The 23391-nt window shown below is 51.1% G+C and overlaps 1 pseudogene; it reads right to left on the reverse strand.

Annotated features, from left to right (window-relative positions):
- Nucleotides 1-22541: 22541 nt before the first annotated feature.
- Nucleotides 22542-22658, reverse strand: LOC115281348 (annotated as a pseudogene).
- Between the last annotated feature and the right edge of the window lie 733 nt (nucleotides 22659-23391).

A 23391-nucleotide genomic window follows, 5' to 3' on the forward strand; every position in this document is an offset into this window, starting at 1 on the left:
AATATACCTCATTTTGTTTATCCATCCGTGAGTGGGTGGACGTTTGGGTTGTTCCGGTGTTTGGGCCGTGTGGACACGTGCCTTCGTGTCTCTTGGGAGATCCCTAGCAACGGAATCGCTGGGTCCTGTGGTAACTGCACATCTAACCACTTCCGGAAGCAAAGGCGCCCTTTTTACAACTGTTGGTTCAGAGCAAGAGCCTTTTTCTACTTCCCACCAAGATGCTGTCACTGTCAATGCGTCCTAGCAGCCCTGTTCTCTCACTGGTAGCCCGTAGCAAGGAAGTCACTGTGTCCCTTCCTGCCGCAGGGGCCCCCCTTTAATTGTGAGGTGCTGAGGATTCAGAGATGATGCCTGTGAGCATCGGAGCAATGCCCATCCCTGGGTGTTACGGGGCCAAAGGTGGCATTCTCAGGAGGGGGACAGGACAGTGTGACCCACTGGGACACAGGCTATACAAGGGACACCCCAGGAGATTGCCTGGTGCCCGCAGTTACAGCGGCGAGCCCCCTCCCTGAAGTGCATTTCAGGAACTTGAACTGGGAGCTCCTCCAGGGCATCTCTCCAGCCTGGAGCACGAAGGTAGAGTGTTAAGCTCCACTCAGGAAGGATTACTGGGTCCCCCCCAACCCCCACCTCTCCAGGGACTGTGAACCCCAGGAGGGGAGGGCCTGGGCTGTCTCAGTCATGGCTGGGTCTCCAGCTAAGCGGGAGCAGGTTCTGTGAGTGTGTGTGTGGAAGGAAGATGGCAAAGAAAGCAGAGAGAAAGGGAGGGAGAGAAGGAAGAAGCCAGGGAGGAAGCATCTGTAAACCTGTAGGTTCTTTCTTTTCTGAGCGGTGGTCCCCCGAGTGTCCACCAGAGGGCGCTCTGAGCCAGCAAATCCCTGGCGCGGTGAGTCAGGCTCCCCAACTGGCAAAAATGGATTTTAAGGAGGGAGGTAGCTGCCAATCACCTTTACCCGAAGCCCTACTGCGCCCCAGGACTTCGGTGCAGCCTCCACGCGCCTAACTCCACACAGCGGCTCAGAGTAACTCACAAAGGAGGAAAGAGAGGCTCAGAGCTGTTGTTTAACTTTCCCAGTGTCGCACAGGCCCTAAACTGTAAAGAACCTTCCAGCTCTGGGCCTGGTGACCCAACAGCGTTCTGTTCCTTGGTCACATCCATAAGTCCCCACATGCCTGACCCTGACACTTCCCCCGCTTAGCCACACACCCCCCACCAGTCATTTCATCCAGCCGCTGCCTCCCCAACCCCCACACCAGCCACATGGATAGCACTTCAACCCTTACCCTCCCCTGCAGGGGGTCACCTTCTCTCTTCAGGCTCAGCCCAGCGTGACCTCTTGCCCGAGGGAGAGCAGTGACCCTCACCCATGAGATGCCAGGCCCGTTCTGGGGAGGGAGCCGCTGTTCCCTGATCCAGAATCGGCATCCCCTCTTCCCCCCAATTTATGGGCCTTGCCCTGCAAATGCTCGTGTCCCTTGGTACCTGGGTGACTCTCTGGGGGAGGGGGGTGACTTCTGTGAGCACCTACATGGGTAAGTGCCCCTCCCCGAAGCCAGGGATGTAGAGATTCTCCCCCCAGAAACCCCCCAGGCAAGGAGAGGGGCTAAAGTCCCCTGCTGAGGCTCCGAATCCAGGTACAGTGACTCTCTCCTGCCCTCATCCCCTTGGGACAGAATCTCCTGTTTTCCAGCCCAGCGTCCACACCCGTCTCCTACCTGGTCCACCTCCATTTGTCTTTGGGGAACCCCCTCCCCTACCCCTGACCCGGTGGTTCCTGTGGGGACCTCTAACCCTGGCACCCCCAAGCCTGCCAGAGAACTCACTCCCTTTCCAGTAGCTGTGATTACAGGCACGTGACCCAACTGAACCAATGGGAGTCGGTCCTGGGTCTTTGGCTGAATAGATGAATGAAAGGGCCCTTAAACCAGCCATGCCCGAAGCTAATCAACCTGAACATTTATAGTAACACGAGCAATGAGTTCTCTTTTCTGCTTAATCTGGGATAACTTGGGTTCCTGCACTTGGGACCCAAGGAATGTCACGTAATTTGCCCCCGTAAAACATTCTGTGAGCCCTGCCCCAAGAGAAGGTGTGCAGTGGGGCTGGACTCTCAGTGCCCGGCCAGAGGGTGCCTCTGCCTGCACGCTCTCTCTCTCAAAAAAAAAAAGAAAAAAAAAAGAGAGGTGCCTGGGTGGCTTAGTCAGATAAGTGTCTGACTTCGGCTCAGGTCATATCATGGTCAGTGAGGTCAAGCCCCACGTCAGCACAGCACAAAGCCTGTTTCAGATTTTGTGTCCCCCCTCGCCCCTCCCCTGCTCCAACTCTGTCACTCTCTCTCACACAAAAATTTTAAAAAACATTAAAAAAAAAAAAAGAAATCACTGATTTCACATCTCATTTCTTGCCCAGATAGAAGGAAGGGATGAACGTTGGGGCTCCTCCCGTGGTCTGGGTCTGGCTCACCACCACATTGTGCCCCGAGAGGAGGGGAGGTCAGGGAGAGGGGGGGCAGGGCCTGGGGGTTGAGGAGATCCTTCTGGAAGCGTCATGGGGTGCAGCAGCCCTGAAGCACCCTAAGGCAGGCCTTTGAGTGTCTATGGGGGAGTCATTGAGGTATTATAAAAGTGAGCTCCCAGGGGTCACTATGACACGATAATTCATGGGGTCCCAGGGCCCCCCCGGGAAGCCCAAAGCCCCCACCGTGGCAGTCATTGCCATCTGAGCCCCACGCCCGCTGCACACTACAGAGAAGGTTCCACGGTGATCTGGGAGCAGCGGCTATCTGGAAATCCATGGGACACGGACAGTAGAGGGGACCTGTCAGTGAGGCCCACTCAGCCTGGGTCATCCAGCCACCTCTGGGCACGCAGCCCTGCTGGACGAGGGCCTGTCACTGGCACCGTCACACCCAGCTTGGGCTTCAGTTCAGACCCCGCCCACTGGCCCTAAACACTGAACTCACCGAAGCCCCAGAATCAGGACCCCACCCCACTGGTCCCAGGTTAGGGACACCCACTTCTCCTGAATCATGAAATCCCAGTGAGATCCTCAACACAATGCTCAGCCCCTGGCAACAGCCTAAAAAGGGTTGCCATGGAGATAGCAATAGCCAATGGGGGAAAGAGGACGCCAGCTCTAGGCTTGGCAGAAGAGAGAAACTGCCAGAATGAAGAGGAAGGCAGTGCGTGGTCTCTCTTGGCTGGAGTGGGGACCAGTGATCCTCGCCGGGGGGTCCCAGCGGTTGGGGGCTGGGGGGCCGGGGGGGTGCTGCGTGCTGCTGCTCCCAGACATTTCATCCAGGCCAGTCTCCTGGCCCAGCCTGCAGGGTGCCGGGTCCAACCAGCAAAGACACGTAAGCCACCAGCAGATCTCCAACAGCCCGGACGGGGGACATCAGAAAGGCTGCTGCCTCAGCCGGAGCAGGAGCCAGGAGTTCCTCCAGCTCTCAGACTGGCCACATTCACTTGAACCTGAACTCCAAGCCCTGCAGCGCTGGTCCAGGGCGGGGTCTGCACAGGGCTCTCCAGCCCGAGTCCGCTCCAGCGTACCCGGCCCAGCGACCTGCGCCCATGAGCCGGTGGCACCTGGGCTGTGAGGCTTTTGCGAGGCCGGTGCGGGGGCTGCACGCGGACATGCCCAGAGCCCTGGTCACCCGCATCCCGCAGGGCCTGGAGCAGCCGCCCATCGAAGCCACCTTGCACCCGGCCTTCCTGCCCCTGGGCACGTTCAGGCTCTGCAGCACCAGGGCCCTGAGGCACCAGAAGGCCAAGGTCACCCTGGTGGAGTGTGGGGAGGACGTAAGCCACACCTCCTCCCAGGGACATCCCGGGCAAGGGCAAGGGCAGCATCCGGCAGGTTCTGTGTCTGGACGGCACGGAGGACACAAGGGTCCTGGGTGGGTGAAACACCTGCTGCTGGATGAGAGGCCCTGGCGGCCCGGTCACCTGGGGCCCCCCGGTAAAGTGAAGTGAGCCTTCAGTTCTGGTCTCTCTGCTCTGGACGGTGGGGGAGGGGCGTCTGAGGTTGGGCCACCACCCTGGGACTGTCCTATCACGGATTTGCACCCTGTTTCCCCTCCACCCCTCCCAGGCCCGGGATCGCCTCACCCCGTACAGGCCTTGTCCCTACCCCAGCTTCTCAGACCACAGCAGGGATGTGTTTGTAATTTGGAGCCTGAGAAGCCCCACATTCAAGGCTGACATCGCACTGGAACCTCTGATCCTTGTTCTGTGCTCTAGCCGGGTTGCCAGCCAGCAGGCTCTGATGGCTGGGTCCAGGCCCTACGGGTTTTGAGTATTTTTTTTTATGCTTTTATTTATTTTTGAGAGAGAGAGAGAGTGTGAGCAGGAGAGGGGCAGAGAGAAAGGGAGACACAGGATCCGAAGCAGGCTCCAGGCTCTGAGCTGTCAGCACAGAGCCCGATGCGGGGCTCGAACCCACAAACCATGAGATCATGACTTGAGCCGAAATCAGACGCTCAACCGACTGAGCACCCCAGGCACCCCATGGGTTTTAAGTATTCTTATGTCACTTCTGCCTCCAGCCATGTTCTCCGGAAGAAGGAGTGTGAGTAGAAAGACCTATTTCCTACCTAACAACAACCAGCAGAGGAATCCGGGTAGAAACGGGTTTCCCCAGCTCCTGACTACACACGCTGATGTGACTAATTGAGAGTTCTGAAATTGAGTGGGGAGGGAGACAAGAAAGCTTCTCATCTAACTTGCGTCTGCACCTGTGGACCATCTCGAATCTTCCTTCCCCCTCCCTCAATGACATCTCGGGCCAGCCCCCTCGCATTTGGTGGGAGAATAGTCCATCCAATCGCGTTTATTTTTTAAAATTTTTTAAATTAATGTTTATTTTTGAGAGAGAGAAAGAGTGCAAGTGCAAGTGGGGGAGGGGCAGAGAGAGAGAGGGAGACACAGAATCAGAAGCAGGGTCCAGGCTCTGAGCTGTCAGCACAGAGCCCGACGTGGGGCTTCAACTCCAGATCATGACCTGAGCTGAAGTTGGATGCTTAACCCACTGAACCACCCAGGTGCCCCCCCAATCCTGTTTAAAACTCCCTCCTCCTTCTCCCTCCTTCCCCAGATCTGGCCCCAGGACTTGCAGGGGCACACCCCCTTTCCCCCCCAGTCCTGTTTTTGGGGTCTGGACCCCCACTGTATTGGACTGGGGTGAAGCCCAAGCAGGGAGACATGTGTCTCTGATCAACACCATGGTCTTTGATTGGCTCTATGACTTCTTCGTCACCACTGACTCCAGTTCCGAGTGCCGCTGCTGAAGGGCTCATGAAGCGCAGGTGTGGATTCTTTGGACATGATTAGAGATGACGGGAAAATAACAAAACAGTGAGGATGACAGGTCATCTCTCCCTCAAAGTGGCCACTCAACTTCACTCTGCCCCAAGCTACAAAATTAACAGAGCACCTTCCCCGGAGCCTGGGTGGGAGCCGTGAAGAGCCTGTGTCGGTCACCTATTGCTAGCGTGGACTTCACCCCCGAGCGTAGCAGCTTAAAATAACCATGTGAGTTACTATCTCTGGGGGTCAGGAATCTGGGAGCTGCTTCTGGGTGCTTCCGGCTCAAGGTCTCTCCTGAGATTGCCATCAGGATGTCGGCTTGGGGCTGCTGTCATCCGAAGGCTTGTAGGGGGCCGGAGGATGTGCTTCCCGGACACTTCACTCCCAGGGCTGTTGGCTGTTGGCTTTTGGCTGGACAATCAGTGACTCCTCACAGAGCCCAGCGTGGGCTCCTCCATTAGGATTTGGCTTGGGGATAAGAGGTAAAAGGTATGTAAGGGGCTCAAGGGCAAAATCCTTCTTTTCTGGAGAGTGTTCTGCCTGTGTAGGAAACTGCAGTTTCTGCCCTGTCTAGATCTAGGGAGGGACAGTACAGCAGAGAATCATTACAGAGCAAAGAGAGGCCTCGTGCACCACTAAGGAGATGTTCTGGGACCCGTCGCAGAAACTTCAGCTGATAGTGGCTCAAACACAGGCGAGAAAGTCAAGCAGTGGAAATTTCTGGGGGTCATTTAGCAGCCCAACAATGTCAGTTTCAGAGTCTGCAATTTTCCTGGCCTCTCCTCACAAAAGGAAAGTCACAACATGGCTGCAGCAGCTCCAGACATCATGTCACACACCATGTTCAAAGACAGGAAGCAGGGGACAGCAGAAAGCAGGAATTTTCTCCTTGTTAAGGGTGGGGACACCTTCTTCCAGAATTCCTCAGCAGACCTCTTTTTATATACCTTTGGCCAGTACTGAGTCACATGACTACCTCCTGACCAGGGTGAGGCTGATTAAGGTAAAAAAAAAATGCGCTTTTTAAAAAATGTTTATTTATTTTTGAGAGAGAGAGAGAGAGAGAGAGAGAGAGAGAGAGAGAGAGAAAGCGCGCAAGCAGAGAAGCACAGAGAGAGAGGAAGACTGAGGATCCAAAGTGAGTGCTGTTCTGACGGTGCAGAGCCCGATGTGGGGCTCAAACTTACAAACTGTGAGATCATGACCCGAGCTGAAGTCAGACGCTTAACCGACTGAGCCACCCAGGGTCCCCAAAGAACCTCGATCTTATACTAGAACAAAATCTAGAGGCGCCCCGGTGGCTCAGCTGGTTAAGCATCAGACTTCATTCGGCTCGGGTCATGGTCTCGTGGTTCAGAAGTTCGAGCCCAGGCAGAGCCCACTTCACATCCTCCGTCTCCCTCTCTCTCTCTGCCCCTTCCCCACCTGCCATGCATGCTCTCGATTTCTCTGCCAAAAATCAATAAACATTTAAAAAATAAATAAAAACTCTGTAAGACGATCTAGGTACGGTGAGGAAGAAATAGGGGCAGAAGATAGTTTTGTGGGTAGGCAGTAAAGAGTATTTCACGTGTGTCTATCACTAAACAAACATGTTTCCCCAACACTTAGTGCTTCAACCAACATATGTTTTGCACACAAATGTAACTGGGCCAGGGCTCAGCAGGGGCTGGGCTCAGCATGTGGCCTCGGCCCGGGCCACCTCTGCTGATGGCTAAAGGTCCTTGTCTAAAACTCACACGGCTGGCGAGTGGGCACACCATGCCAGCTGTCAGCGGCGACAGTATTCCTACACCGATACCCGGGCTGGAGAATGTGCCACACGAAAGCGCTCCATGCCTGACCTGGTGGAATCCGGTCAGCACCCACATAACAGAGTTCCTGTGATCTCCATGTTATCGAGGCTCGGAGAAGTTTGGAGGCTGCCCCCACATCACACAATGCGGTCGCAAAAGTGTACATTCTAAAATAAGAAGTTCCCTCGGGGGCGCCTGGGTGGCTCGGTCAGGTAAGCGTCCAACTCCGGCTCACGTCATGATCTCACAGTTCGTGGGTTCCAGCCCCGCGTGGGGCTCTGTGCTGACAGCTCAGAGCCTGGAGCCTGCTTCGGATTCTCCCTCTCTCTCTGCCCGCCCCGCCCCCCATGCTCTGTCTCTCTCCATTTCTCAAAAATGAATAAACGTTAAAAAATGAGAGTCCTGAAGTTTCCAGTTACCTGGGAATGCACCAGAAACCTAGTGAGCAGCCACCCACCGCAGCCACGTGGGCCACACAGAGCTGACCCGCTAGACGAGTGATCCTCGTCACACTGTATTCTTAAATTGTTAATTCACAACACTTTGAAATCAAGAGAAGCCTCGGACCACGCCCACGTTGCTGCTGAGCTGAGCCCCGGCTCCTCCTTCCGTGGGGCATAAATCTGCTACTTGCTGGAGTCCTGTTCAGCCCACTTCTCTCCCTCCAATCAGCTGCCTGGTCTCTCTGTGGATATTTGAGTTTGGGAGCTCTGCGTACACTTGGATCAGCTAGGGATGTTTTGGTTACAAATCACAGAAAACCGAACTGATAGCAGGCATGAAGATAAGGATATTTCTTAGTTTCTTAAATAAAACTTTGCAGGAAAGAGGCTTCTGGGTTTCAGTAGCAGGTCAAGTATGCTTTTGAGAACCCAGAATCCTTTTATTCCTCCACTTGTTGCCCTTTGCCTGCCAGTATATTGCCTCATGGTCACAACACAGCTGCCGAGCTCCAGACATCACCTTCTCACACAATAGGCAAAAAACAGGTAGGTGGGGTGGTGACGGTCCTCTCCTATCTTGCTTCTTCTCTTTTATCAAGTCACATACCTATTTCCCAAGAGCAGCCAGCACATTCATTGGCCAGAACTGGGTCACTGCCTAGCTGTAGCTGCAAAGGAGTCTGGGAAAAAGAGCACGTGTTTTTCATAGGAGGTAGTAAATGGGAGAGGAGTTGTAAGTGACTGTTAGATCAGCCAATCAAACATTATCAGTGACTGAGGTGAACTCATGCCCACTGCAAAAATAATTTTGAGAGAGACAGAGAGAGAGAGATGGAGATATTCCTTCTCTCCTATAGTTGCAGTAGGGGAGATACTATTTTGCATCCTAAAATTCATCTAAAGAATCAGCTTCCAGGAGGGGAGAGGGGAGAAGGGCGGGGGAAAAAAGATGGCTTCAAGGTGACAGACTGAAACCATTCCCCAAGTGTCCATCTTGTTTTCCTGTGCAGCCAGCAGGCTCCATTACCAATTCCACCTGTTCCCGGTAGGCATAAACCTGTCCTCAGAAAGAATTTGAACAAGAGCCTGGGAGATTCTCTTAGAAATTGTTGCAACAGTTGAAGATAAAATGACCTCCCAAGAAAGCCTACGTTTCTGATTGGCTGCCTTCCTTGATTCTTTGTTGCCATGGTGATAAAGAGGTTAAATAGACTCTAGTTTCTAAAGAATAAACAATCGTAGGTCTTGTCCCGTCAGATCAGGAAAGGATCACTTCTCTTCCATGAGCATGATGAAATAAAAACCCAAGGCTCTTCTAGATTTATTTTTTTTTAACAAAGAAATGGAAAGTCTCCTCTCAACGAAGGTAACAAAAGCACTTAGCGCTTGGTGGCGTCAGCGGGCCTGCGGACGGCAATTTTCAATATCACGTCCAGTGCGCCATCTGGTGGTCAGTGTGAGAACAACAGGCCTGTGTCTCCTCTCTGCCCCTATCCCTACCCCTTCCAAAAATAAACAAACGTTTAAAAAATCAGAAAACAAATAAAAGAGGCTGCGGCCATCTCAAGGTAGAAGATCTGCTTCCAAACACACGTGGCAGTGGCCAGGGCTAGGGGTCTCACTGGCTGTTGGGGGAGGCCTGAGTCCTCACCTGCGGGCCTGTCCATCCGGTGAGTCCCAACACGGCGGACAGTCTCCACGGAGCAAGCGACACAGAGTGTGGCCAAGACAGAAGTCAGTCTTTTTGTAACCTAATCCCTGAAGGGGCGTCCCATCCCTTTCGCCATGTAATTGTTGGAAGCCCGTCACCGTGTCCAGCCTACACTCACAGAGGCACAGATCCCAGAGTAGGGTGAATACCAGGCCGCCATATTAGAGGTTGCCTAGTCTAAGTATGGAGCCTACGGTGATCATCAGTGTGGCCAGGGCTCCATCTGGTGGGAAGGGATGGCAAACAACAGGGTACGTGATGAGACGGGGCGCTTTACTTCCAATAATTTTTTTTTTGAGAGAGAGAGAGCACACACAGGAGCAGTAGCAGGGAGGGAGGGGCAGAGAGAGAGAGAGAGAGAGAGAGAGAGAGAGAGAGAGAGAGAGAGAGAGAGAATCCCAAGCAGGCCCCACGCTCAGCACAGATCCAATCTGTGCTCCATCTCACCACCGTGAGATCATGACCTGAGCTAAAATCGGGAGTTGGGCACTTGACCGACTGAGCACCCAGGGGTCCCATAACAATTTTAACTTTGCAGCGGTATTGCCAGAACACACACACACACACACACACACACACACACACACACGCAGGATGACTAGTTAAATTCCAATTTTGAAAAACAAAATTTTCTGGTATAAAGTATAAGTATGTCCCACATAACAGTTGGGATATACTTATACTAAAAATAACTCATGGAGCATCCAGGGAGGGACATCCGGGAGGCCTTGGGCCACCCTGGCCTGGAGCTCAGAGAGAGCAGTATGGTACACAGAATCCTGGCCCCTGAGAAATACCCTCATTCTAATCCCTGCAGGCCATCCACGTTACCTTCCACCGCAAAAAGGAACGTGAGGCTATGTTTAAATTAAGGTTGTGGGGGGACCTGGGTGGCTCAGTGGGTTAAGCATCCAACTCTTGATCTCAGCTCAGGTCTTGATCTCAGGATAAAATAAGATAAGGTAAGAGGCGCCCTGGGTGTCCCATTGGTTAAGCCTCTGACTTTGGCTCACGTTATGATCTCACAGTTTGTGAGTTCAAGCCCCATGTCAGGCTCTGACAGAGCCTGCAGCCCTGCTGGGGATTCTGTGTCTCCTCCTCTCTCTGCCCCTCCCCTGGTGGCGCTCTCTCTCTCTCTCTCAAAAAAAAATTAACATTACAATTTTGTAAGTAAAAAGATAAGATAGATAAAGGTTGTGGACCCAGAGAATATTCTGGATTATCTGGAGTCCGTAGGCCCATTTGCAATACAATGAGAGGCAGAGAACACAGTTAGGCAGCCTCAAGCCAGGGATGTCCAAGGCCACCACCAGAAGCTGGAAGAGGCAAGGAAGGGCTCGGTTTTGAACCTCAGGTCTCCTTAGCCACGGGTCAGTACCTTCTGTTGTCTCTAGCCCCCCTGTTTGGGGCACTTGGTTACAGCGGTCCTAGAAAGCGAACACAGGAAAGAGGGGTGCAAGGTGGGGGGAAGGAGGGAAGCAGAGGTGGGACAGGAGAGGAAGGGGCTTCCCTGCTGGCTTTGCAGGTGGGAGAGACCACCGGCCGAGGAAGGCAGGCCCCCTGGGACCCGCGGCAGACTCTGCCCAGGACGGTAAGAGAATTAATACGTGTCATTTCAAGCCTGAAGCCCGTCAGTTTATGGTGATTTGTCACAGCGGCCACAGGAAATGAAGCCAGTGGGGTGAGAACAAAGGTGCAGGCAGGGCGGGGAGGTATGAGAGAGAGAAGCGTGGGCACCAGGACCTGGTCCCCGGCACAGCCCTCGGAAGCGGAGGCCCCAGAGACACAAGGGAAGCCATCAGATGAGATCACGGAGGCTGAAGGACAAAAGTCAGAGGCTGACACCGGTCACTCCCGGGGCAGCGTGGAGCTCCCATGTCTCGGGGAAGGTACCGGTGTCCCCTCGGTGCTGATGGCTTCCGTGGGGCTCTCCTGCACAGCCCCGTCCCCAGAGCCTGGGTCCCATCCGGCCTTGGCTGCAATTACGTGGAACCCAGAGTTGCAAGTTGCAAAGGGAGAAGCGGGAGGCTGGAATGGAGAGACTGGGGGCGCGGGGTCTCCGAGTGACGTGTGTCTGGGGGGTAGAGGCGGGGGGGGGGGTGATGCTTAGGGTCCACACACACACACACACAATAATAATCCTGCCCTATGCTTGGCAGAACAAGAGACCCCATAGAGGTCTGAGTCCGAATCCTCAGACTCTATGGATACAGGCTGTTAAATCAATTGTGCTAAAAACACGGAAGTTACCCCGGATCACCCAAGCGTGGCTAGTGCGAGGGTCTTTAACAGTGGAGACGGAAGAGGAAGGAAGAACCTGAGCCAGGCAGCGTGGGAAGGGCCTGGCCCGCAGCTGTGGCTCTCAGGATGCAGCAAGGGGCCACGGGCCCAGAACGCATGTGGCTTCTAGAAACTGGAAAAGACAAGGAGAAAGAGAATGGATTCTCCACCAGAGCTCTGACAACATCTTGACCTTAGCTCGTGAAAGTCCATCTTGGACTTCCGATCTTTAAAACCGTAACAGGGGCGCCTGAGTGGCTTCATCGGGGAAGCATCCGACTTCCGCTCAGGTCACGTGATCTTCACGGTTCGTGGGTTCGAGCCCCACATCTCTCTCTCTCTCTGCCCCTCCCACACTCACACTCTGTCTCTCAAAAATAAACGTTAAAAAACATTTTAAAGCATTCTTGAAGGAATGAATGACTGAAAGCGGGATCCCTACAGATTTCATTTTCGCGACTAAATAGTGTCTCCCGCTGGTTTCTTAGGCAACGGCCGGCCAATGAGAGGTGCCCTTCCCCGTCATCGTCTCTGCATCCCAGCTGGCGGTCTGTCTTTGACCTTGAGGCCAAGGAGACCACAAAGGGTGGCTCACATGTTTGCTGCGGGGAGGTGTGTTTAATTATTGTGTGGTTTTGACAGGACCTAGAACTTATTCCTCAAGCTTGTGAGATTTAACCCCTGCAAATCCTGCTATAATTAACTCGTCTCGGAGCGCCTGGGTGGCTCAGTAAGTTAAACGTCCAATTCTTGATCTCAGCTCCGGTCTTGGTCGCAGCATTGTGAATTCAAGCCCCATGTTGGGCTCCACGCGGGGTGTGGAGCCTGCTTAAAAAATAAGAATAAGGGTGCCTGGGTGGTTCGGGCAGGTTAAGCGTCTGACTCTTGATGTTGGCTCAGGTCATGATCTCATGGTTGGTGGGATCGAGCCCTGAGTCAGGCTCTGCACTGGTAGTGTAGAACCTGCTTAGGGTTCTGTCTCCTTCTCTCTGCCCCTCCCCCGCTCAAGTGCTCTTTTTCTCTCTCTCTCTCTCAAAATAAATAAACTTTAAAAATAATAATAATAAAAATTTTGCCTTGAGCACGAATGACAGAGAAGCTTCTGGAGTTACACAAAGAATTGCGTGCTGTCTCCCCTGTTGTCAGTTTATGTAAGGAAGCGTAAACTTACGTTAAGTGATTTCAGTTTCATTGTCAAGCTTTATTGAGATATGACTCACATACCATAAAACCACCCTGTGAACATGTCCTTACGCAGTGGTTTGGGGTATATTCACCTGTGCATCCATCCATCACCATCAACTTTAGAACATTTTCATCAGAATGTTCTCTTTTTTTCATGTGTATTTACTTTTGAGACAGAGAGACAAAGTGTGAGCAGGGGAGGGGCAGAGAGAGAGGGAGACACAGAATCCGAAGCAGGTTCCAGGCTCCGAGCTGTCAGCATAGAGCCCGACACCGGGCTGGAAGCCACAAACCGTGAGATCATGACCTGAGCCAAAGCCGAATGCTTAACTAACTGAGCCCCCCAGGCGCTTCTGGAATGTTCTGATTCTGGTAGAAATGTCAGAGTATTCAAACAAAAATGTTAGTATCCGTGGTCATTGCAGTGTTGTGCACAGAAACTGAAGGGAAGAAGCCACCCAAATGTCCATCAGTGGTAACTGGGTAAATAAAGTGTGGTTCTTTGGTCCTGACAAGGAGTGCAGCACTGATGCCACAGGAAGATGGATCCTGAGAACATGACGCCGAGGGGACGAGGCATAAATGAGCACATGGGACACTGTTCCACTCACATCAACCATCCAGACAAGACAAATCCGTGGAGGCAGAAAGTAAATTAGTGGCTGCCGAGGGCTGGGGGAGGTGGGATGGGATGGGACTTTTTAAACCGGGAGTGCTCACTAGGAAGGAAGAGAATGTTCTAGAATGAGACCCTGGTGGAGGCTGCCCAACACTGTGACCGTACTTAATGGCACTGAACTGTATACTTTCATATGATTAAAACAGTATACTTTGTGTTCCGTGTACTTTGCCACAATAAAGAGAAACACTGTAGTAATTAGCAGTGGCTCCCCCCCACCCCCGCAGGGGTCCCCTCCCCCCCACCTCCGTCCTAGGCAACCACTCATCCGCTTCCTGTCTTCACAGCAGTTTCATTTTTAGCCACAGAGCAGAGCCTGGCACTTGGTACTTTCTACATAACCTGGGCTGTCTTTGTATTCTAAGCAAAGGCACCCCTTTGGGGAGCTTTCAATAGCCAAGGCTGCTGGGGACCAGAGGGACCCTTCCCAGCATGAGAACTGCCTTCTCTGGGCACCTGGGTGGCTCAGTCCTTGAAGCATCGGACTCTTCATCTTGGCTCAGGTCATGATCTCACTGTTCGCAAATTCAAGCCGCGCATCCGGCTCTGTGCTGACAGCGCAGAGCCTGCTTGGATTCTCTTTCTCTTTCTCTCTCTGCCCCTCCTCTGCTCACATCCTCTCTCTCTCACACACACACACAATCAATCAATCAATAAATAAAACTTAAATTAAAAAAAAGAACAGTCTTCTCAAATCCAGTCAGATCTGGGGTGTTCTGGTTCCCTGCCTCTTCCAGTTAGAGGAAACCCCAATGTGGCTCCTTCCAGAGGCTTCCCTTCCAAGGAAGAGCCACACTCTGCAGCCTCACAGGCCAGAGGTGACTCACAGATGAGTTTTCTTTGCCCATACGGTGTTCGGATTTTTTTTAATTTTTAGAAATATTTCATGTTTTGTTTAATTTTTAACATTTACTTATTTTTGAGAGACAGAGAGTGACAGATCATGAGCAGGAAAGAGGCAGAGAGAGGGAGACACAGAATCCAAAGCAGGCTCCAGGCTCTGAGCTGTCAGCACAGAGCCCATGACCTGAGCTCATGACCTTGAGCTGAAGTTGGGTGCTGAACTGACTGAGCCACCCAGGCACCCCACATGTTTATTTATTTAAAAGAGAGATAGAGAGAGAGAATCCCAAGCAGGCTCCAGGCTTCAAGCTGTCTGCACAGAATCCTATGCAGGGCTCGAACTCATGAACCGTGAGATCATGACCTGGAGCCAAACTCTGACGATTGAGCCACCCTCTAATTTTCTTTTTAATTTCAAATTTGGGAGATGCCCCTACAACCAGAAGATCTGCAACCTCACAGGGGCAAGGACTGGGCTGGAGCGGCCATAAATGGGACCCGGCGTCACTGTTACAGCAAAGTAGTTTCAGCGGCTCCTGGCCTCTGGAACCCCCTCCCTGTTTGGCTCCCCACCATCCTTGTCTTGCTCTTGCTCTGCCTGCCGGCCTTGCCAATGCTCTTGTAATAAATCCCCGGCATTCAATTCCCTCTGTTGGAAATACCTAGGGTAGCTTCTCTTCTGATGCCCTCAGCTTCTATATGAGGGTCCTGTTCCGGGCAGAGCCCGGCTGGAAAAGGAGGAAGGGTGGTTGTTACAGCCACAACCAAGGAAGGATTCTAGAAAAAGAGAATGTTTCTTCAACTCTGCCAGCTCAGGCTGATCTGGGACACGGCCTTGTTCCAGGGCATGTAAGGGATGGTGGTAGAGGACAGATGTGTGCTACCCCAAGGGCTGCTGAGCCTCTGGGAAGAAAAGGGGACTCAGTGTATTAGTCTGTTCAGGCTTCATTAACAAAATACCAGAGGCTGGGGGTGGGAGGGGTTAGACAACAGGCATATATTTTCTGGGGGCCGGGAAGTCCAAGATCAAAGTGCTGGCAGATTTCATTCCTGGTGAAGTCCCCGGTCCTGCCTTGCAGACGGCTGCCTTCTCCCCGTGTGCTCAAATGGGGGGGGGGGGGGGGGGGGACAAAGGGAGAGAGAAAAACCTGGGATCTCTTTCTCCTTTTATAAGGACAGCAGTCCCATCCTGGGGTCCCTGCCCACATGACTTCATTGAAACCAAATTACTTCCCCACCTCCAAATACCACGACCTTAGGAGTTTCAACATATGAATCCGGGAGAGGTTGGCTGGGAGGTGGGACACAGACATATGATCCTTACCACTCAGGCAGGTAGAAAGTGATAAAAACGATAATTCCTATTTTTCAGTGTATCAGACAGTTAACACATATGATCCCACCGACCGTGGTCTGGATCCTGTGTCCGGTCTCCTTGCTGTGTCCACACCTGCCCAGGACCGAGTGGTTCAAAATAACAGCAGCAAGGGGCACCTGGGTGGCTCGGGCGGTTAAGCGACCAAGTCTCGGTCTGGGCTCAGGTCATGATCTTGAGGTTCATGAGTTCGGACCCCATGTGGGGCTCCGTGCTTTCGGTGTGAGTTCCTGCTTGGGATTCTCTCCCTCACTTCTCTCTCTCCCTCCCCCACTCTTGCTCTCTCTCAAAATAAATAAATTAAAAATATATATATTTAAAAATATTATCTGTCTCCCTCTCCCCTGCACTCTATCCTTCTCTAAAATATAAATATATAAAATTTAAAGACATTTTTAATGTTTCTTTATTTTTGAGAAAGAGACAAACAGAGCGTGAGTCGGGGAGGGCAGAGAGAGAGGAAGACACAGAATCCGAAGCAGGCTCCAGGCTCTGAGCTGTCAGTGTAGAGTCCCATGCAGGGCTTGAACCCAAGAACCTTGAGATCATGACCTGAGCCCAAATGCAACACTTAACCGACTGAGCCACCCAGGTGCCCCTATTAAAAGGTTTTTTTTTTTTAACAAAAAAATTTTTTTTATGTAAACAAGAGGTGAAGATGTTCCCTGTTTCCTGCAGCTACACACAGATACGATTTTGCATGCTCAAGCCCATCTAAAAAAATCTGTCCCCTAAGGTGACGAACTGAGACCCAGGAACACCCATCTTGTCTCCCGGCGCAGACCCGAGCTTTGCGTTCTTGGCCCCGACCTCGTCTGTTCATTTCAGCCTGTCCTTGAAAGGATCGTTTGAACAAGAGAGTCTTGTGAGAGTCTCCTAGAAATTGTTGCTATCTCTTGAGAAAAATAACCTCCCGGAGAAGACGGTGATTCTGATTGGTCGCCTTCTTTGATCATTTGTTGCCATGGTGATAACATCATCTTTCTATTATTAAAAGGAATAAATGTTTGTAGGTTGTTTTTTTTCCCTCCCTCTCTCAATCAGAAGATTGTTGCACATTTCTCCCGCCAACATAATGGGAATAAAAGCCTGTGGTTCTGCTCGATTTCTTTTTTCTTTCTTTTTTTTTTTTTTAGTATTTATTTATTTTTGAGAGACAGACAGAGCGCAAGCAGGGGAGAGGCAGAGAGAGAGGAAGACACAGAATCTGAAGCAGGCTCCAGGCTCTGAGCTGTCAGCCCAGAGCCCCACATAGGGGCTGAGCCGAAGTCAGACACTCAACTGACTGAGCCCCCCAGGCGCCCCCAGACTCCACCTCTTAATGCCAGAGAGACAAGGCTCTAGAGGAACATGGGGGATGTGCCTTGTTGTGGACATCTTCGGAAAATAAAATCCACCACACTTTTACAGGTAGCGTTGGTCAGCAGCGCCTGCCTAGCTCAGTCAGTGGAGTATGCGACTCTTGATCTCAGGGTTGTGCGTTCGAGCCCCACATTGGGTGTAGAGACTACATAAAAATACAGTGTTAGAGAGGCATCTGGGTGGCTCAGTCAGTTAAGCGTCCGGCTTCAGCTCAGGTCGTGATCTCACGGTCCCTGAGTTCAAGCCCCGTGTCGGGCTCTGTGCTGACAGCTCAGAGCCTGGAGCCTGCTTCGGATTCTGTCTCCCTCTCTCTCTCTGCACCTCCCCTGCTCGTGCTCTGTCTCTCTCTCTCAAACTAAATAAACATTACAAATAAATAAACATGAAAAAATTTTTTGAAAATAAAATCTCAAAAAAAAAATGAATACAAGCGGTGTTGGGTAGAATGAAACCTCTCACTTTCCTTACCTACGTTCTGGGAGGAAGATGGAAGTCTGAACCCCCTGCATTGCCTTGGCCTTGGAGCTCTAAGAATACAAGAACCTAAGAATTGTTGTGAGGACAGAAAGTGTGATTTGGTGAGAGGTTCTCTCTTCAGGGGGGATCCCTGGGCTGGACCCGCCTTTTATTGGGTGGCTCACCACAGACCTCTGGATATGCAGTGGGTAATTCTGGAGGCCGAACATCATCAGCCCAAGATCAAGGCTAAATAACATCAGCCCAAGATCAACAGCCCAAACAAGGCCAATGTTCAAATCTCAGCTTTGCCACCGTCTGTAGCAAATGCTCGCTACCTTGGTGGCCACATTTATTGGTCCCCCGCGACCTCAGATTCCTCACTGGTAAAATGGGAATCAAAATAATATCCATCAGGGGTTGGGTGAAGCCTGCTGAAACAGGTGTGGGCCGGACCAGGATCCGGAACAAGACCCAGTCCTGGTGCGGCCGGGAGCTGCCTGGGGGCCCGCTGTGGCTGGCGTCTGTTTCCATCAGCGCCAGAGCCACGCCTGCTCCCGGGGGTCCGCCATCCACTACACCTGGGTCACCCAGGCTCGCACTGGATGGTTCTGGGGTAGCAAATCCATGCAAAAACAAAGTCCTCTAACGTTAGTAGCTGGAGGTTTGCTGAGAACTGATATTTACACGGCATTGGAGGATCTCCCCACAGATTGCTTGTTAATTACAAAAGGAAAAATAACTAACTTTACAGCAAGAAACCTCACTGTCACCAGTAATAGGACAAACCGGACATCATGTGCCTCCTGATAAGATACACTAAGGACACAGAGTTATTTCTATGATACTCATTTTTTTAAATGCGTAACCTGGGGCATCTGGATGGCTCAGTCGGTTAAGCATCCGACTTCAACTCAGGTCATGATCTCATAGATCATGGGTTCGAGCCCCACATCAGGTTCTGTGCTGACAGCTAGCTCAGAGCCTGGAACCTGCTTCAGATTCTGTGTCTCCCTCTCTCTCTGCCCCTCCCTCCTCATGCTCTGTGTCTCTCTCTGTCTCTCAAAAATAAATACATGTAGGGGCGCCTGGATGGCTCATTCGGTTAAGCCTCCGACTTTGGCTCAGGTCAGATCTCATGTTCGTGGGTTCAAGCCCCACGTCAGGCTCTATGCTGTCCACAAGAAAAACACTAAATATAGAGTCATATCAAAAGTAAAAGGGTAGAGGGGCACCTGAGTGGCTGAGTGGATTAAGCATCAGACTCTTGATCTCAGCTCAGGTCATGATCTCACAGTTTGTGAGTTCGAGCCCCATGTTGGGCTCTGCACTTTCAGCGCACACCCTGCTTGGAGTTCTCGCTCCCTCTCTCTCTGCCCCTACCATGCTCAGACTCTCTCTCTCTCTCCCTCTCTCTCTCTCTCTCTGTCTCTCTCTCTGTCTCTCTCTCCCTCAAAATAAATAAACTTAAAAAAAATTTTAAGTGAAGGGATAGAAAAAGATATGCCACGCAATCAAAAAATATAAAAATATAAGAACACGGAGCGCTTATACTGAGATCAGAGCAAATAGACCTCAGAACAGGAAACATTACCAAAATAACGAGGGTCACTTCATAATTATGAAACCATTTGTCAGGAACAATCAGAAATGTAGATGTACCAAATAACAGAGTTTTGAAAAACATGAAGCAAAATGACAGGTCTAGGGGGGAGAATAGACAAATTTGCAATCACAGTTAGTAGAAGTTTTAACACTGCATCCTCAGTAGATACTAGAACAAGTAAAATAAAAAATGTGGTAAAGACATAGAAGATTTGAGCAACACTATTACCCAATTTTGCCCAATAGATATTTATAGAATACTCCATATAATAACCACATTCTTTCCCAGTGCCCAGAGAATATTAACCAAAATACACCATATATTGGCAGCCCATAAAACAAGCCTCGGTAAAGTTCAAAGGATTGAAGAGTATGTTCTCTGACCATAATGGAATTAATTTAGAAATCAATAATAAGAAGCATGGGAAAACCCCCAGCTATTTGGAAGTTACACACAATAATAAATAATCTAGTGATCAAAGAAGAGATCACAAGGGAAATGTAAAAATACTTTGAACTCGATAAAATTAAAGTGCAATATACCAGGGGCGCCTGGGTGGTTCATTCAGTTAAGTGTCCAAGTCTCAGTTTCATTTAAAAAAATTTTTTTAATGTTTTATTTATTTTTGATACAGCGAGAGACAGAGCATGAGAGGGGGAGGGGCAGAGAGAGAAGGAGACACAGAACCGGAAGCAGGCTCCAGGCTCTGAGCTAGCTGTCAGCACAGAGCCTGACGCGGGGCTCGAACCCACGAACGTGAGATCCGACCTGAGCCGAAGCCAGAGGCTCAACCGACTGAGCCACTCAGGCGCCCCTCAGTTTCATTTTAGATCATGTCATGTCCTCATGGTTTGTGGGTTCGAGCCCCACATCTCTCCCTCTCTCTCTCTTCCCCTCCCCTACTCACACTCTCTCTCTAAAAATAAATAAATAAACTTAAAAAATTTTTTAAAGTCTGACTTTCACTCAGGTCATGATCTCACAATTCGTGAGTTTGAGCCCCACATCACACTCTGTGCTGACAGCTCAGAGCCTTAGAGCCTGCTTCAGATTCTGTGCCTCCCTCTCTCTCTGACCCTCTGCTCCTCGTGCTTTGTCTCTCTCTCTCTCAAAAGTAAACATTAAAAACATAAATAAGTAAACTGATACACCCACTACAGTGATTCTATCAACCCAGACTCCCACCAAGAGTGTAGTCTCACACTACCGACTGGGCCAGCCATGTGACCTGAGAGCGTGTCATTTGAACAAAGACTAAGGAAAAGTTAAACCATTTGGCTGTTGTGGGGAGAATATTTGAAAGAGAGGAAATAATACACAGGCCCTAAGGCAGGAGCCAGACACAAATGTTTGAGGAACAGCAACCAGGCGGTGTGGCTGGAACAGAGAGAGCAAGGAGCAGAGCACAGAGGTCAAAAACAATGACAGGGTCACCAGATGGTGGCCTGGGTCCACTGGACCTGGTGTAAAAGTCAATTAAAGGAAAGCTCATTTTTTTTTTAATGTTTATTTATTTTTGAGAAAGAGACAGACAGGGATAGAACATCAGCGGGGGAGGGGCAGAGAGAGAAGGAGACACAGATTCTGAAGCAGGTACCAGGCTCTGAGCTGTCAGCACAGCACCGCACATGGCTCAAACTCATGAACTGTGAGATCATGACCTGATATGGGCTCAATCCAAGAACCCTGGGATCATGACCTGAGCCAAAATCAAGAGTTGGATGCCAACTGACTAAGCCACCTAGGCACCCCGATTACTTCCATCCTCTCTCTCCAAACAAACAAATTAAAAAATTGTTTTATGTTTTTGATTTATTTTTGAGAGACAGAGAGACACAGCGCGAGCAGGGGAGGGTCAGAGAAAGAGCGAGATACAGAATCTGAAGCAGGCTCCAGGCTCTGAGCTGTCAGCACAGAGCCTGACACGGGGCTCGAACCCACGAACTGTGAGATCATAACCTGAGCCGGACACTTAACCAACTGAGGCACCCAGGCACCCCAAACAAACAAATAAATAAGCAAGCTTTTAAAAATAAAAAAAAGAAAAGTGTGGGTTTTTCAGTCAAATTGCTTGGGTTCACATCCTGACCCTACCTTCTCCTGGGTGCTCCTGGGTAAGCTTCTTCAATTCTGTTCTTGGTCAAACCTCTGTACATATCTGGCCTCATCTAATTCCAGGGGCAATAAAACAGCTCCGGCAAATGAAGAAAAAAAAAAAGGAACAACCCCCCAGAGAGGTCATAAGAATTAAATGAGCTAACACACACAGAGTGCATGGAATAGTGTGTGGAACAGTATACGTGCTCAAAGATGTTACTGGCAATGTCTTGACTATTTCATAACCCTAAGTAATTCAGAAGTTAAGATCTGCCTGGTAGAAATCAGACTTAAGAAAAAGAGAGACAGAGAGAGGAGAGAGCATGAACCTGTCTACATTTTGCTTATTTGCTCAGTAGATGTGGACTGGGGTCTTTGACCTAGTTCAGGCCCAGTGCCGAGACCAAGACAGAGTTTAGCCTAGATTATGTCCATCAGGAATTCTTTGGTTACAAGGGACAACAAAATTCTAACTGGTTTGGGAGAAAGGGAAAGTTTAGTCACTGGTGTAATCAAAATTCCCCCTTGATGGTGCGCAGCTGGCTGAATACTGGAACCGGGAGAGTAAATACCAACAGGACTCCCACTCCATCTCTTATTTGCTTCTCCCTGGTGTCAGGTGTTGTTGTTTTTTATTCTTATTTTTAGGAGAGAGAGAGAGCGCGCGCGCAGTGAGACAGGGGCAGAGTGAGAGGGAGACACAGAATCTGAAGCAGGCTCCAGGGTCTGAGTCTCAGCACAGAGCTCCCTCAGCAGGGGGCTCGAACTCACTGTGAGATCATGACCTGGGCTGAAGCCAGACACTTAACCGACTGAGCCACCCTATTAACCCTCCCTGGTGTCAATTTTATTCTCTCCTGTAGCAGTGGGAAAATGGCCACAGACAAACAGCTCTGGACCTATTCCTTCAAAGCCTTACTCTCCATAAGGAAAAGGCTTTTTTTTTTTTTTTTTTTAAGATTTTACTTTTAAGTAATCTCTACACCCAATGTGGAGCTCCAACTTCAACCCCAAGATCATGAGTCCCGAGCTCTACCAATTGAATCAGCCAGGCGACCCCTTAAGGAAAAGACTTCTTGGCCCCAAAATCTGGACCCAAAAACCCAGGGAAAGACTCCCATTGTTTCCGCCTACAGTCTGTTTCAGGTGGAACATCACGATTGGCTCAGCTTCACTTCCTTGCCCGTTCCTCACCCAATCTGTGGGGGCGTGACGGGACACATAAAGGAATGGCAGCTCCTAGTCTAAACAAGGTTTGAGTTTTGTTTTGGAGCTCCAGTCAACAGTAAACAGTTTTCAGCTCATCTGTGCATCCTTTTTCCTCCATGGTTGGAACCTTGGAAAGAGAAGCGCAAGGCTCAGGTGAGTCGAAGGAGACAGCAGGAGAACAGTTGGGAAGTATGGTCTCCCTAGCCCAACACAGGTCGCTGCATACAGCACGCGCCTCATTCGTGCTTATTAAACTGATAAGAACAGATACTACACTTGATCTTAGCCAAAAGGCCGAGAAGCGATCCATTCGTGCTTATTAAGGGAATGAATGAATGTCCTGTTCCCAGAGGCTGTCCTGTGGCGGTCCCAATTTCATAGTCTTTGAGCTGATCAAACGTGAAGCGGGGATAGGGTCCCGCACACCTTCGGGGTGTGTCTCGGGGACGCAGACACCAGCCGCCACAGGAGGAACTTCCACAAGCAGAACCTTGAAGACCCCGCCAGCAAGTAGGGCCGAGTTGGGGGCGGGGCTTCCAGACCCCAGAATTTTGGATCGCACCATCTTTCATCTGGTAGAGGGGAGAGCCGAGATAGTCCTTCTGCATCTTTCGCCAGGCCTTGTAGCATTCTCTGACCACCAAGACGATACATTTGCGTCTCTAACAACCACACAGTTTCTCCCTTCGCCTCATTACACCTCCCGGCTCCCCGCCGCCACACATTTCAGGCTTCCCACCACGACCACGCAGTGGCTCGCCCCAGTTTGACGCATTGCAGGGAAGGCCAGGCCAATCGGCGCCGCGCTCTTATTTCCGCCACGGCCCGGACCCAATAGCGGCGCGACTCACACAGGGCCGCATCACGCGCCGCCGAGCGGTGCCCCTCCGCCGGGGAGGCCAGTGGACTGGACGCAGGGGGCGGGGCGCGTGGCAACGGAAAGTAGTCCCGCGGCCGGCGCGCGTGCCCGCGCGCGCGACCAGAGGCAAAGTCCGGCCCTGCGCGGGGCGGGCGCGAGAGATTCGCAGGCCCGTTGGTG

Source organism: Suricata suricatta, chromosome 16, assembly GCF_006229205.1.
Source record: "Suricata suricatta isolate VVHF042 chromosome 16, meerkat_22Aug2017_6uvM2_HiC, whole genome shotgun sequence".
NCBI lineage: Eukaryota > Metazoa > Chordata > Mammalia > Carnivora > Herpestidae > Suricata > Suricata suricatta.